The sequence below is a fragment of the Oncorhynchus nerka genome, linkage group LG4 (genome assembly GCF_034236695.1).
Source record: "Oncorhynchus nerka isolate Pitt River linkage group LG4, Oner_Uvic_2.0, whole genome shotgun sequence".
NCBI classification, from domain to species: Eukaryota; Metazoa; Chordata; class Actinopteri; order Salmoniformes; family Salmonidae; genus Oncorhynchus; species Oncorhynchus nerka.
Window position 1 is genome coordinate 6,116,871 of NC_088399.1, and position 15,674 is coordinate 6,132,544.

General features: G+C 45.3%; 1 protein-coding gene across 3 annotated transcripts in view; it reads right to left on the reverse strand.

Annotated features, from left to right (window-relative positions):
• The window catches only part of LOC115123076 (cingulin-like protein 1), a 104,906-nt gene that overhangs the window by 51,799 nt on the left and 37,433 nt on the right, over positions 1-15,674 (reverse strand). For all 3 annotated transcript variants that reach the window (XM_065017176.1, XM_065017178.1, XM_065017177.1), the window contains one exon: positions 1-301. This exon is cut by the window's left edge and continues 511 nt beyond it. The gene's annotated coding sequence lies outside the window, so the exon portion shown is untranslated. The remainder of the gene's footprint in view (positions 302-15,674) is intronic.

A 15,674-nucleotide genomic window follows, 5' to 3' on the forward strand; every position in this document is an offset into this window, starting at 1 on the left:
CGTTCCTCTGGCCTGCCAAGTCACTCAGCTCAGTTCAGGAGCGTCTCAACCTCGTTCCTCTGGCCTGCCAAGTCACTCAGCTCAGTTCAGGAGCGTCTCAACCTCGTTCCTCTGGCCTGCCAAGTCACTCAGCTCAGTTCAGGAGTGTCTCAACCTCGTTCCTCTGGCCTGCCAAGTCACTCAGCTCAGTTCAGGAGTGTCTCAACCTCGTTCCTCTGGCCTGCCAAGTCACTCAGCTCAGTTCAGGAGTGTCTCAACCTCGTTCCTCAGGTGCTCCAGATGTTGTTGAACCTCTTTCAGGCTGAAACACAGAAAGGTTTATTGTTATTGTTTCCGCATTAGGACTTTCTAATGTTATGTGAAACAAGTCTCCTGTTATGTGTGAGAGGGATGAATCTACAGTACATACAGGGCTCCTGGCATTCCAGACCGGGGAATATGGTAACGTGAGACGGGGGACTATGGTAACGTGAGACCGGGGACTATGGTAACGTGAGTCTATGGTAACGTGAGACCGGGGACTATGGTAACGTGAGTCTATGGTAACGTGAGACCGGGGACTATGGTAACGTGAGACCGGGGACTATGGTAACGTGAGTCTATGGTAACGTGAGACCGGGGACTATGGTAATTGAGTCTATGGTAACGTGAGACCGGGGACTATGGTAACGTGAGTCTATGGTAACGTGAGACTGGGGACTATGGTAACGTGAGTCTATGGTAACGTGAGACCGGGGACTATGGTAACGTGAGTCTATGGTAACGTGAGACCGGGGACTATGGTAACGTGAGTCTATGGTAACGTGAGACCGGGGACTATGGTAACGTGAGTCTATGGTAACGTGAGACCGGGGACTATGGTAACGTCTATGGTAACGTGAGACCGGGGACTATGGTAACGTGAGTCTATGGTAACGTGAGACCGGGGACTATGGTAACGTGAGTCTATGGTAACGTGAGACCGGGGACTATGGTAACGTGAGTCTATGGTAACGTGAGACTGGGGACTATGGTAACGTGAGTCTATGGTAACGTGAGACTGGGGACTATGGTAACGTGAGTCTATGGTAACGTGAGACCCGGGACTATGGTAACGTGAGTCTATGGTAACGTGAGACCGGGGACTATGGTAACGTGAGTCTATGGTAACGTGAGACCGGGGGATATGGTAACGTGAGACCGGGGACTATGGTAACGTGAGACCGGGGACTATGGTAACGTGAGTCTATGGTAACGTGAGACTGGGGACTATGGTAACGTGAGTCTATGGTAACGTGAGACCGGGGACTATGGTAACGTGAGTCCGGGGACTATGGTAACGTGAGACTGGGGACTATGGTAATGTGAGACCGGGGACTATGGTAACGTGAGACCGGGGACTATGGTAACGTGAGACTATGGTAACGTGAGACTGGGGACTATGGTAACGTGAGACCGGGGACTATGGTAACGTGAGTCTATGGTAACGTGAGACCGGGGACTATGGTAACGTGAGTCTATGGTAACGTGAGACTGGGGACTATGGTAACGTGAGACCGGGGACTATGGTAACGTGAGACCGGGGACTATGGTAACGTGAGACCGGGGACTATGGTAACGTGAGACCGGGGACGATGGTAACGTGAGACTGGGGACTATGGTAACGTGAGACCGGGGACTATGGTAACGTGAGACTGGTGACTATGGTAACGTGAGACCGGGGACTATGGTAACGTGAGACCGGGGACTATGGTAACGTGAGACTATGGTAACGTGAGACTGGGGACTATGGTAACGTGAGACTGGGGACTATGGTAACGTGAGACTGGGGACTATGGTAACGTGAGACCGGGGACTATGGTAACGTGAGACTATGGTAACGTGAGACCGGGGACTATGGTAACGTGAGACTGGGGACTATGGTAACGTGAGTCTATGGTAACGTGAGACCGGGGGATATGGTAACGTGAAACTGGGGACTATGGTAACGTGAGACCGGGGACTATGGTAACGTGAGACTATGGTAACGTGAGACTGGGGACTATGGTAACGTGAGACCGGGGACTATGGTAACGTGAGACCGGGGACTATGGTAACGTGAGACTGGGGTCTATGGTAACGTGAGACTGGGGACTATGGTAACATGAGACTGGGGACTATGGTAACGTGAGACCGGGGACTATGGTAACGTGAGACTGGGGACTATGGTAACGTGAGACTATGGTAACGTGAGACTGGGGACTATGGTAACGTGAGACTGGGGACTATGGTAACGTGAGACTATGGTAACGTGAGACCGGGGACTATGGTAACGTGAAACTGGGGACTATGGTAACGTGAGACCGGGGACTATGGTAACGTGAGACTGGGGACTATGGTAACGTGAGACTAACACGTACACAAATAGATATCAAGCCCTTTTCCATGATAATGTGCTGAGGCTTTGGTTAATTTTTCCTTGGTCAAAGTGACATTTCCTTAAGGACACAGACAGCTAGACAAGGCTGAAGGAAGAACATAAATTAGTGTGTCGCAAAGCAAATACCACAATGATATCGTAGACATAAAAACTCTAAAAACAGTACTTGTCAAATCAATTATTAATCATTCATAGCAGAAAGTCTGACTTTTCTCAAAAACACGACTACTACTCAAAATGAAGACATTGTTGTTTTACCATTACACTCTCAACACAATGAGGGGGGGAAACGTGGTGTTGTTTGGTCATCTCTCCACTGGAGGGCAGTATTTCATCATCTACATACACTTTATGAGTGACACAGAAAGATAAAACCTGACATTTGGGTTTGAGGGAAGTAGTAACATCCATATGAAAGTCTTTGATGAAAATGAACATCACAAGTCTCCCATAACGACCATTTGAAACCTTCGTCACCTTGGCCACAACCGCAGAACATCAGGAAAGCATGAACATTCAGCGAAAACATCCACAATACAACAATCAATCATAAATCAATAAATAAAAACAATCCATCACACAATTGCTTTGATCACTTGATCAGTAGATAAAGATAAATTATTATTAAATCAAGAAAAAATTGCTAAAACAATGCATATCTATCAAATGAGCCAGAACTAAAAACAGGAAAACATGATGAGACGTAAAAATATATTTATTTAAGTCAGGAAGTAGCCGATATCCATCCATGAACTGCAGTATTTACATAGAGAAATGGTCACAGTGGGTATGTGTTCCTCTATGTGTTCCTCTAGCTGAAATGGACACGGTGGGTTATGTGTTCCTCTAGCTGAAATGGTCACGGTGTGTGTGTGTGTGTGTGTGTGTGTGTCTCTGTCCTCTGTGTGTGTGTGTGTGTGTGTGTGTGTCTCTGTCCTCTGTGTGTGTGTGTGTGTGTGTGTCTGTGTCTCTGTCTCTGTCTTTGTCCTCTGTGTGTGTGTCTGTGTGTGTGTGTGTCTCTCTGTGTGTGTGTGTGTGTGTGTGTCTGTGTCTCTGTCTCTGTCTTTGTCCTCTGTGTCTGTGTGTGTGTGTGTGTGTGTGTCTCTGTGTGTGTGTGTGTGTGTGTGTGTGTGTGTGTGTGTGTGTGTGTGTGTGTGTGTGTGTCACTGTGTCTGTGTGTGTGTGGCGTGTGTGTGTGTGTGTGTGTGTGTGTGTGTGTGTGTGTGTGTGTGTGTGTGTGTGTAAATCTGTTGGCATCTGCTGAAGGGATAAACAAAAAGCAGTGAGGCCCGTGAACCCTCATTAACCTTTTGTTTATGCGGCGTTGGAAACGAGGTCTACCCAGCATGCAGCAGTGATACACTCACACACACACACACACACATGTCGGGCTCACGCAGAGCTGATCGCCAGCTGTCATGCTCCTCAAACGCTTAGAGAATCAAACATAAATAGCTCATCATTATACTCCAGAATTGTGAGTGAAAAGTGTGCACATCCTTCCAACACTCATAGCCAGCTATATGTTTCTATCAAATCAAGTGTTCATTGTGTAAAAGTTTTAAAATCCCTGTCAAATGGAATAAATGTATGTTTTTTTAGTACTTTTTAAATGCATTATAATTCATACACTTAATGAATGTATACTATTGTGAATGTATACTATTGTGAATGTATACTATTGTGAATGTATACTATTGTGAATGTATACTATTGTGAATGTATACTATTGTGAATGTATACTATTGTGAATGTATACTATTATGAATGTATACTATTGTGAATGTATACTATTGTGAATGTATACTATTGTGAATGTATACTATTGTGAATGTATACTACTATTCTATACTGCGTTACTGTTAGCAACCTGTCAACCATGGCACATTCATGGTGCTGTAATGGTTATATTGTATATATAGGCCTGTAACGTGTCCATTTAACGACTGTGTTTTGGTTATTTATACATTGTAGACATCATTATTTTCCATGTGACGTTTTAACGAGATATACGTTTACATTTTGCTTTGATTGTTGCTTTATCCAATAGTTTCTTCAAAATGGCCCCGTTGGTAATCCATGTATAGGTAAAATATGTTGGTAGCTCGAGGGTTAATAGATATAAACCTCTGTTACTTGAAATGGTGAAGTATAATTTTGTTTTTAACAACTCTATGTTTAAAGGGATTAATAATGGTATTACAAATGTTATTAATGACTTAATGAATAATAAATATTTAAATGAATAAAAACCAGATCTAATTTGTCGTAAGTAGGGACCCTGCAGTTCCAGCATGTAGTGTTATGTATCTGAGTAAGAACAAAAGGCTACCACACAGACACTAGTCTTTCTTCTTCGTGTTAGCTGGCAGAGAAGCCGTCTGATGCACAGAGACATTCTAGTCTTTCTTCTTCGTGTTAGCTGACAGAGAAGCTGTCTGATGCACAGAGAAATTCTAGTCTTTCTTCTTCGTGTTAGCTGACAGAGAAGCCGTCTGATACACAGAGACATTCTAGTCTTTCTTCTTCGTGTTATCTGGCAGAGAAGCTGTCTGATGCACAGAGACATTCTAGTCTTTCTTCTTCGTGTTAGCTGACAGAGAAGCCGTCTGATACACAGAGACATTCTAGTCTTTCTTCTTCGTGTTAGCTGGCAGAGAAGCTGTCTGATGCACAGAGACATTCTAGTCTTTCTTCTTCGTGTTAGCTGACAGAGAAGCCGTCTGATACACAGAGACATTCTAGTCTTTCTTCTTCGTGTTAGCTGGCAGAGAAGCTGTCTGATGCACAGAGACATTCTAGTCTTTCTTCTTTGTGTTAGCTGGCAGAGAAGCTGTCCGATACACAGAGACATTCTAGTCTTTCTTCTTCGTGTTAGCTGGCAGAGAAGCTGTCTGATACACAGAGACATTCTAGTCTTTCTTCTTCGTGTTAGCCATCCGATGCAGGGATGCTGAGGTCGTATTATTTTATCATGAGCTTTAAATAATGAAACAATGAATAAGGTAGACAAGCTCAGGGCGAGGAGCCTCTTCCAGAGAGACATCAGGTATTGTAACATACTCTGTTTTACGGAATTATGTCTCTCTCTGGATTTACTGTCCCTGTCCATTCAGCCAGAGGGGTCCTCCGTCCATTGCGTGGAAGAAATAACTCTCTGGGGGAAAAAAAGGCGGAGAGGTTTGTTTCATGATTAACAACTCATGGAGTGATGGTGGTAATGTACAGGAACTGAAGGAACCGTACTGGATGGCCGCCATTTTGCGAGGTTCGACCCATCTTCCCTGTGATTCGTTTGGTGTTTATCTTTACTTTATTTTATTTCTTATAACTAATAATAACTTTTGAACATCGGATCGGCAGTTACTAACCCAGTTCCGGCTTCACCTTTGACTCATCTGCCCTGGGCATGTAGAAAATAGTGAAAACAACTTGAATGAGTGTCCAAACTTGTGACTGGTACTGTTCACCCCGCTATCGTCCAGAAGGCGAGGTCAGTACAGGTGCATCAAAGCTGGGACAGAGAGCCACTTTAAACAATGCTACTTAATATAATGTTTACATACCCTACATTATTTATCTCATATGTATACGTATATACTGTACTCTATATCATCTACTGCATCCTTATGTAATACATGTATCACTAGCCACTTTAAACTATGCCACTTTGTTTACATACTCATCTCATATGTATATACTGTAATCGATACCATCTACTGCATCTTGCCTATGCCGCTCTGTACCATCACTCATTCATATATCTTTATGTACATATTCTTTATCCCTTTACACTTATGTGTATAAGGTAGTAGTTTTGGGAATTGTTAGGTTAGAGTACTCATTGGTTATTACTGCATTGTCGGAACTAGAAGCACAAGCATTTCGCTACATTCGCATTAACATCTGCTAACCATGTGTATGTGACAAATACAATTTGATTTGATTTGATTTGGTATATATATATATATATATATACAGTTGAAGTCAGAAGTTTACATACACTGAGGTTGGAGTCATTAAAACTCATTTTTCAACAACTCCACAAATTTCTTGTTTACAAACGATAGTTTTTGCAAGTCAGTTAGGACATCTACTTTGTGCATGACACAAGTTATTTTTCCAACGATTGTTTACAGACAGATAATTTCACTTATAATTCACTGTATCACAATTCCAGTGGGTCAGAAGTTTACATACACTAAGTTGGATGTGCCTTTAAACAGCTTGGAAAAATCCAGAAAATTATGTCATGGCTTTAGAAGCTTCTGATAGGCTAATTGACAATCATTTGAGTCAATTGGAGGTGTACCTGTGGATGTATTAAAGGCCTACCTTCAAGCTCAGTGCCTCTTTGCTTGGCATCATGGGAAAATCAAAAGAAGTCAGCCAAGACCTCAGAAAAATAATTATAGACCTCCACAAGTCTGGTTCATCCTTGGGAGCAATTTCCAAACGCCTGAAGGTACTACATTTATCTGTTCAAACAATAGTACGCAAGTATAAACACCATGGGACCATGCAGCCGTCAAAACGCTCAGGAAGGAGATGCGTTCTGTCTCCTAGAGATGAAAGTACTTTGGTGCAAAAAGTGCAAATCAATCCTAGAACAACAGCAAAGGACCTTGTGAAGATGCTGGAGGAAACAGGTACAAAAGTATCTATATCCACAGTAAAACGAGTCCTATATCGACATAACCTGAAATGCCGCTCAGCAAGGAAGAAGCCACTGCTCCAAAACCGCCATAAAAAAAGCCAGACTACGGTTTGCAACTGCACATGGGGACAAAGATCGAACTTTTTGGAGAAATGTCCTCTGGTCTGATGAAGCAAAAATAGAACTGTTTGGCCATAATGACCACCGTTATGCTTGGAGGAAAAGGGGGAGGCTTGCAAGCCGAAGAACACCACCCCAACCGTGAAGCACGGGGTGGGCAGCATCATGTTGTGGGGGTGCTTTGCTGCAGGAGGGCCTGGTGCACTTCACAAAATAGACGGCATCATGAGGCAGAAAAATTATGTGGATATATTGAAGCAACATCTCAAGACATCAGTCAGGAAGTTAAAGCTTGGCCACAAATGTGTCTTCCAAATAGACAATGACCCCAAGCATACTTCCAAAGTTGTGGCAAAATGGCTTAGGGACAACAAAGTCAAGGTATTGGAGTGGCCATCACAAAGCCCTGACCTCAATCCCATAGAAGATTTGTGGGCAGAACTGAAAAAGCATGTGCGAGCAAGGAGGCCTACAAACCTGACTCAGTTACACCAGCTCAGTCAGGAGGAATGGGCTAAGATTCACTCAACTTATTGTGGGAAGCTTATGGAAGGCTACCCGAAACGTTTGACCCAAGTTAAACAATTTAAAGGCAATGCTACCAAATACTAATAGAGTTTATGTAAACTTCTGACCCACTGGGAATGTGATGAAATAAATAAAAGCTGAAATAAATAATTTTCTCTACTATTATTCTGACATTTCATATCCTGAAAAATAAAGTGGTGATCTAACTGATCTAATACAGGGAATTTTTTGCTAGGATTAAATATCAGGAATTGTGAAAAACTGAGTTTAAATGTATTTGACTAAGGTGTATGTAAAAGTCTGACTTCAACTGTGTATATATATACAATATATCTGTAAGACATATTACTTTGCTGCAGCAGACACCACCATGACAGCCCCACACCATGACATCACCACACCACCATGACATCACCACACCATGACATCACCACACCATGACATCACCACACCACCATGACATCACCACACCATGACATCACCACACCATGACATCACCACACCATGACATCACCACACCATGACATCACCACACCATTACACCACCATGACATCACCACACCATGACATCACCACACCATGACATCCCCACACCATGACATCACCACACCATGACATCCCCACACCATTACACCACCACACCACCATGACATCACCACACCATTACACCACCACACCACCATGACATCACCACACCACCATGACATCACCACACCACACGAGAGGGGACCAGACGTGTCACAATGTTGTCGTAGCAACTCTGAACAGGCTCAACTGATTCACCCATTCAAGGGCTTGATGATTAGTCGACAAGTTGAATCAGGTGCGCTAGCTCTGGAATAGATCAAATCTATGGAATGGGTCCCCAGGGAGAGGTTGGAGAACAACTGCACTACAGTATGATGGCACTGAGACATTGGCACATTGGCACCACTGAGCCCCAGAAGGAAACTGCAGGTTTTCCCAGAAGGAAACGGCAGGTTTTCCCAGAAGGAAACGGCACCCGTTTCCCCAGAAGGAAACGGCAGGTTTTCCCAGAAGGAAACGGCAGGTTTTCCCAGAAGGAAACGGAACCCGTTTCCCCAGAAGGAAACGGCAGGTTTTCCCAGAAGGAAACGGCACCCGTTTCCCCAGAAGGAAACGGCAGGTTTCCCCAGAAGGAAACGGCAGGTTTTCCCAGAAGGAAACGGCAGGTTTTCACCCTTGGCTTTAACTGAGCCTATTGATGTGCTTTACCTTGATCTGTCTGATACGCATTGAACATCCACCTACATGTAAAGTTCCCAAATGTAAGAGGACTACGGTGGTATTTTGTGACATATTTGCAGAAATCCATTCAGGTATATTTTGTGGCTTTTGGTGAATGTGTTCTAATGATCTAAAGTCACGCTGTTCCTACTGCCTGTAAACACACAGTCCAGTTCAAAGTGAATGATAACAGGCCCTACTTCCTGTAAACACACAGTCCAGTTCAAAGTGAATGATGACAGGCCCTACTGCCTGTAAACACACAGTCCAGTTCATAGTGAATGATAACAGGCCCTACTTCCTGTAAACACACAGTCCAGTTCAAAGTGAATGATGACAGGCCCTACTGCCTGTAAACACACAGTCCAGTTCATAGTGAATGATAACAGGCCCTACTTCCTGTAAACACACAGTCCAGTTCATAGTGAATGATAACAGGCCCTACTTCCTGTAAACACACAGTCCAGTTCATAGTGAATGATGACAGGCCCTACTGCCTGTAAACACACAGTCCAGTTCATAGTGAATGATGACAGGCCCTACTGCCTGTAAACACACAGTCCAGTTCATAGTGAATGATGTCAGGCCCTACTGCCTGTAAACACACAGTCCAGTTCAAAGTGAATGATGACAGGCCCTACTGCCTGTAAACACACAGTCCAGTTCATAGTGAATGATGACAGGCCCTACTGCCTGTAAACACACAGTCCAGTTCATAGTGAATGATGACAGGCCCTACTGCCTGTAAACACACAGTCCAGTTCAAAGTGAATGATGACAGGTCCTACTGTCTGTAAACACACAGTCCAGTTCAAAGTGAATGATGACAGGTCCTACTGTCTGTAAACACAGTCCAGTTCAAAGTGAATGATGACAGGTCTTACTGTCTGTAAACACAGTCCAGTTCAAAGTGAATGATGACAGGTCCTACTGTCTGTAAACACACAGTCCAGTTCATAGTGAATGATGACAGGCCCTACTGCCTGTAAACACACAGTCCAGTTCATAGTGAATGATGACAGGTCCTACTGTCTGTAAACACAGTCCAGTTCATAGTGAATGATGACAGGCCCTACTGCCTGTAAACACACAGTCCAGTTCAAAGTGAATGATGACAGGTCCTACTGTCTGTAAACACAGTCCAGTTCATAGTGAATGATGACAGGCCCTACTGCCTGTAAACACACAGTCCAGTTCATAGTGAATGATGACAGGCCCTACTGCCTGTAAACACACAGTCCAGTTCATAGTGAATGATAAACACACAGTCCAGTTCATAGTGAATGATGGCAGGCCCTACTTCCAGTAAACACACAGTCCAGTTCATAGTGAATGATGGCAGGCCCTACTGCCTGTAAACACACAGTCCAGTTCATAGTGAATGATGGCAGGCCCTACTGCCTGTAAACACACAGTCCAGTTCAAAGTGAATGATGACAGGCCCTACTGTCTGTAAACACAGTCCAGTTCATAGTGAATGATGACAGGCCCTACTGCCTGTAAACACACAGTCCAGTTCATAGTGACTGACAGGCCCTACTGCCTGTAAACACACAGTCCAGTTCATAGTGAGTGATGACAGGTCTTACTGTCTGTAAACACAGTCCAGTTCATAGTGAATGATGACAGGTCCTACTGTCTGTAAACACAGTCCAGTTCATAGTGAATGATGACAGGTCTGTGTGGTAAATGGCTTGTTTGCATATAGGCCTACTGTAGCTCTGATTGGCTGTGCTGCACCGGTTTACATATAGGCCTACTGTAGCTCTGATTGGCTGTGCTGCACCGGTTTGCATATAGGCCTACTGTAGCTCTGATTGGCTGTGCTGCACCGGTTTGCATATAGGCCTACTGTAGCTCTGATTGGCTGTGCTGCACCGGTTTGCATATAGGCCTACTGTAGCTCTGATTGGCTGTGCTGCACCGGTTTGCATATAGGCCTACTGTAGCTCTGATTGGCTGTGCTGCACCGGTTTGCATATAGGCCTACTGTAGCTCTGATTGGCTGTGCTGCACCGGTTTGCATATAGGCCTGTAGCTCTGATTGGCTGTGCTGCACCGGTTTGCATATAGGCCTACTGTAGCTCTGATTGGCTGTGCTGCACCGGTTTGCATATAGGCCTACTGTAGCTCTGATTGGCTGTGCTGCACCGGTTTGCATATAGGCCTACTGTAGCTCTGATTGGCTGTGCTGCACCGGTTTGCATATAGGCCTTCTGTAGCTCTGATTGGCTGTGCTGCACCGGTTTGCATATAGGCCTACTGTAGCTCTGATTGGCTGTGCTGCACCGGTTTACATATAGGCCTACTGTAGCTCTGATTGGCTGTGCTGCACCGGTTTGCATAGACTCTGGTCCTGGACGAGGCAGGTGTTTTTATTAGGTTTAATTTACTGCAGTGTCTACTAATTGTCCAAACGCACGGCCCCTTATATTGCTATAGATTTGTCACAAATGCCTTCGTGTACGTAATTCTAAGAATTTATGAAAACGTGAAGATGACCATATCTCAGTGCTCACTAGTCAGAAAAAAAGATATGTCTTATCATTCCTGAGGGGAGTATATGAACAGATTTTAACACGATTTCGTGAGGCTAAAATTTCGGTCAGTTCCACTTTAATTGCAAGTAAGTGCTTTGAAAATAATTTACATTTAGATTAATCATCCGCTTTCATGACCAGTCTGAAAGCTGTTTGTTCTGTTCTGTTGGCAGCTCTGAAGCCCCGCCCAGCAGCACATCCACGATCCACACCGAGTAGAGGGAGGATAGGCTTGGTGAACACGGATCATCATTGGGTGGTGCAGACCTCGAGTGACCTGAACCTTTACCCAAACCTATAATTAAAGAAAATGCTTTGGGAATGAAAAAAAAAAACATTAATAAAGTATCAGTCTGAAAAGCTGTTAGTCAGGTTCTGTTCTGTTGGCAGCTCTGAGCCCCACCCAGCACCATAATCACATCCTGGCACTAACAGGGTTTGTGTGAATCTACAGGGCGGATCTATTTACTCATCCTGCAGAGAAACGAAGTCTGTGACCACACTGACAGACAAGCACCAACAGGGTTTATCTTTGCAATGAAACACACTGCTGTCATAACATAGTCAGTTTACACGTTACACTGCTAAAACCTAGAGCAGTGAAAACTAGCATTTAAACTAGCATTTAATCCAGCCACCACCACATCAAGATACCTGAAACAATGGAGACACAAACAGGTAACAACCTGAGTCAGCTTTACCTGTCCAGAACCAACTTTTATAAAAGCGTGGATTCACTACAAATCACCACAACAGGCCTGCTCCACATCCAGCTATAGCTTTGACAACAACCAACTTACTTATCTGGCTTTATGTTAGTACAAGCAGCTAGTATAAAACCATTCATCACCGCAAACAAATCCTCTTGAACCCTACTAGGTTATCAGCCAACAACTACAGTTAAAAGAAGAGTGGCGGAATCATGTCATGGTGTGGTGGTGTCATGGTGTGGTGGTGTCATGGTGGTGTGGTGGTGTCATGGTGGTGTGGTGGTGTCATGGTGGTGTCATGGTGGGTGGTGGTGTCATGGTGTGGTGGTGTCATGGTGGTGTCATGGTGTGGTGGTGTCATGGTGGTGTGGTGGTGTCATGGTGGTGTGGTGGTGTCATGGTGTGGTGGTGTCATGGTGGTGTGGTGGTGTCATGGTGTGGTGGTGTCATGGTGGTGTGGTGGTGTCATGGTGTGGTGGTGTCATTGTGTGGTGTTGTCATGGTGTAGTGGTGTCATGGTGTGGTGGTGTCATGGTGTGGTGGTGTAGTGGTGTCATGGTGTGGTGGTGTCATGGTGTAGTGGTGTCATGGTGTGGTGGTGTCATGGTGGTGTGGTGGTGTCATGGTGTGGTGGTGTCATGGTGGTGTAGTGGTGTCATGGTGTGGTGGTGTCATGGTGGTGTGGTGGTGTCATGGTGTGGTGGTGTCATGGTGTGGTAGTGTCATGATGTCATGGTGGCATGGTGTGGTGGTGTCATGGTGTGGAGGTGTCATGTGGTGGTGTCATGGTGTGGTGGTGTCATGGTGTGGTGGTGTCATGGTGTCATGATGGCATGGTGTGGTGGTGTCATGTGGTGGTGTCATGGTGTGGTGGTGTCATGGTGTGGTGGTGTCATGGTGTGGTGTTGTCATGGTGTAGTGGTGTCATGGTGTGGTGGTGTCATGGTGTGGTGGTGTAGTGGTGTCATGGTGTGGTGGTGTCATGGTGTGGTGTTGTCATGGTGTAGTGGTGTCATGGTGTGGTGGTGTCATGGTGTGGTGGTGTAGTGGTGTCATGGTGTGGTGGTGTCATGATGTGGTGGTGTCATTGTGTAGTGGTGTCATGGTGTGGTGGTGCCATGGTGTGGTGGTGTCATGGTGTGGTGGTGTAGTGGTGTCATGGTGTGGTGGTGTCATGGTGTAGTGGTGTCATGGTGTGGTGGTGTCATGGTGTGGTGGTGTCATGGTGTGGTGGTGCCATGGTGTGGTGGTGTCATGGTGTGGTGGTGTCATGGTGTGGTGTTGTCATGGTGTAGTGGTGTCATGGTGTGGTGGTGTCATGGTGTGGTGGTGTCATGGTGTGGTGGTGTAGTGGTGTCATGGTGTGGTGGTGTCATGGTGTGGTGGTGTCATTGTGTAGTGGTGTCATGGTGTGGTGGTGCCATGGTGTGGTGGTGTCATGGTGTAGTGGTGTCATGGTGTGGTGGTGTCATGGTGTGGTGATGTTATGGTGTGGTGGTGTCATGGTGTGGTGGTGCCATGGTGTGGTGGTGTCATGGTGTGGTGGTGTCATGGTGTAGTGGTGTCATGGTGTGGTGTAGTGGTGTCATGGTGTGGTGTGGTGGTGTCATGGTGTGGTGGTGTCATGGTGTAGTGGTGTCATGGTGTGGTGGTGTCATGGTGTGGTGGTGTCATGGTGTAGTGGTGTCATGGTGTGGTGGTGTCATGCTGTGGTGTGGTGGTGTCATAGGGTGGTGTGGTGGTGTCATGGTGTGGTGGTGTCATGGTGTGGTGGTGCCACGGTGTGGTGGTGTCATGGTGTGGTGGTGTCATGGTGTGGTGGTGTCATGGTGTGGTGTAGTGGTGTCATGGTGTGGTGTGGTGGTGTCATGGTGTGGTGGTGTCATGGTGTGGTGGTGTCATGGTGTGGTGTGGTGGTGTCATGGTGTGGTGGTGTCATGGTGTAGTGGTGTCATGGTGTGGTGGTGTCATGGTGTGGTGGTGTCATGGTGTGGTGGTGTCATGGTGTAGTGGTGTCATGAGGTGGTGTGGTGGTGTCATGGTGTGGTGTGGTGGTGTCATGGTGTGGTGGTGTCATGGTGTGGTGTGGTGGTGTCATGGTGTGGTGTGGTGTGGTGGTGTCATGGTGTAGTGGTGTAGTGGTGTCATGGTGTAGTGGTGTCATGGTGTGGTGGTGTAGTGGTGTCATGGTGTAGTGGTGTCATGGTGTAGTGGTGTCATGGCTTGGTGGTGTCATTGTTTGTGCCATGAGCCATGTTTATAAGTGGTTCTAGCATGTCAGTTAAGAACAAATTCTTACTTACAATGACATTTATCTACAATGTTTTCCCGTTAGGCCGTCATTGGAAATAATCATTTGTTCTTAACCGACTAACTAACCGACATGCCTAGTTACATTTTAAAAATCATAGGCCTTGGTCTTTCTGTACGATGTTTTCAAATATTCCATTTATCTCTGGCATTGGATATAGGAACGGGGGAACCATTTTTCTTTCATTCGGGACGATATCTCTTCATAAATATATGTATTTCTATATGCTTAATCGTCATTGGTCATTGTAGGGCCCTGAACAGTGCCTTGTTCAGGTGCAGAACAACAGATTTTTTACCTTGTCAACTCAGGGAAGCGATACAGCAACCTTTCGGTTAGTGGCCCAACACTCTAACCACAAGGCTACCTGCTGGTTACTGGCCCAACACTCTAACCACAAGGCTTACCTGCCATGACAGCATGATTGAGGAACGGGAACACCCCCAGGCCCCGTTTATTATTGAACTTGCTTTGTCTGGGATGCATCACACATCCACATCAGGTGATCACTTGCTAAAAGGATTGGCAAACATCTTTTCATCATTGTGAAGATTTTTCAATGTATCAAAAAAAATACCTACAATGAATATAAAGTCAAGAAAAAAAGGTATGTTGTGTTGGTTTCTGTCATTTAAGGAGGGTCATGCCAGGTAACTGGTCCCAAACCTATACTTAAAGAAATATATTTGATGCAGGTAAGTGCTTTGAAAATCATTTACATTAATCATCAGCATTCAAGTACCAGTCTGAAAGCTGTTAGTCAGGTTTTGTTCTGTTCTGTTGGCAGCTCTGAAACCCCACCCAGCAGCACATCCACGATCCACATCAGGTGATCACCAAGTAGAGGGAGTGTAGGTGGTGTATTACAGTAATATTGTACAGTAATAAAATACAGTGGTGTAATACAGTGGTATAATACACTGACATGATGACTCCTTGCTGTCCCCAGTCCACCTGGCCATGCTGCTGCTCCATTTTCAACTGTTCTGCCTTACTATTATTCAACCATGCTGGTCATTTATGAACATTTGAACATCTTGGCCACGTTCTGTTATAATCTCCACCCGGCACAGCCAGAAGAGGACTGGCCACCCCACATATGCTCTCTCTAATTCTCTCTTTCCTTCTCTCTCTCGGAGGACCTGAGCCCTAGGACCGTGCC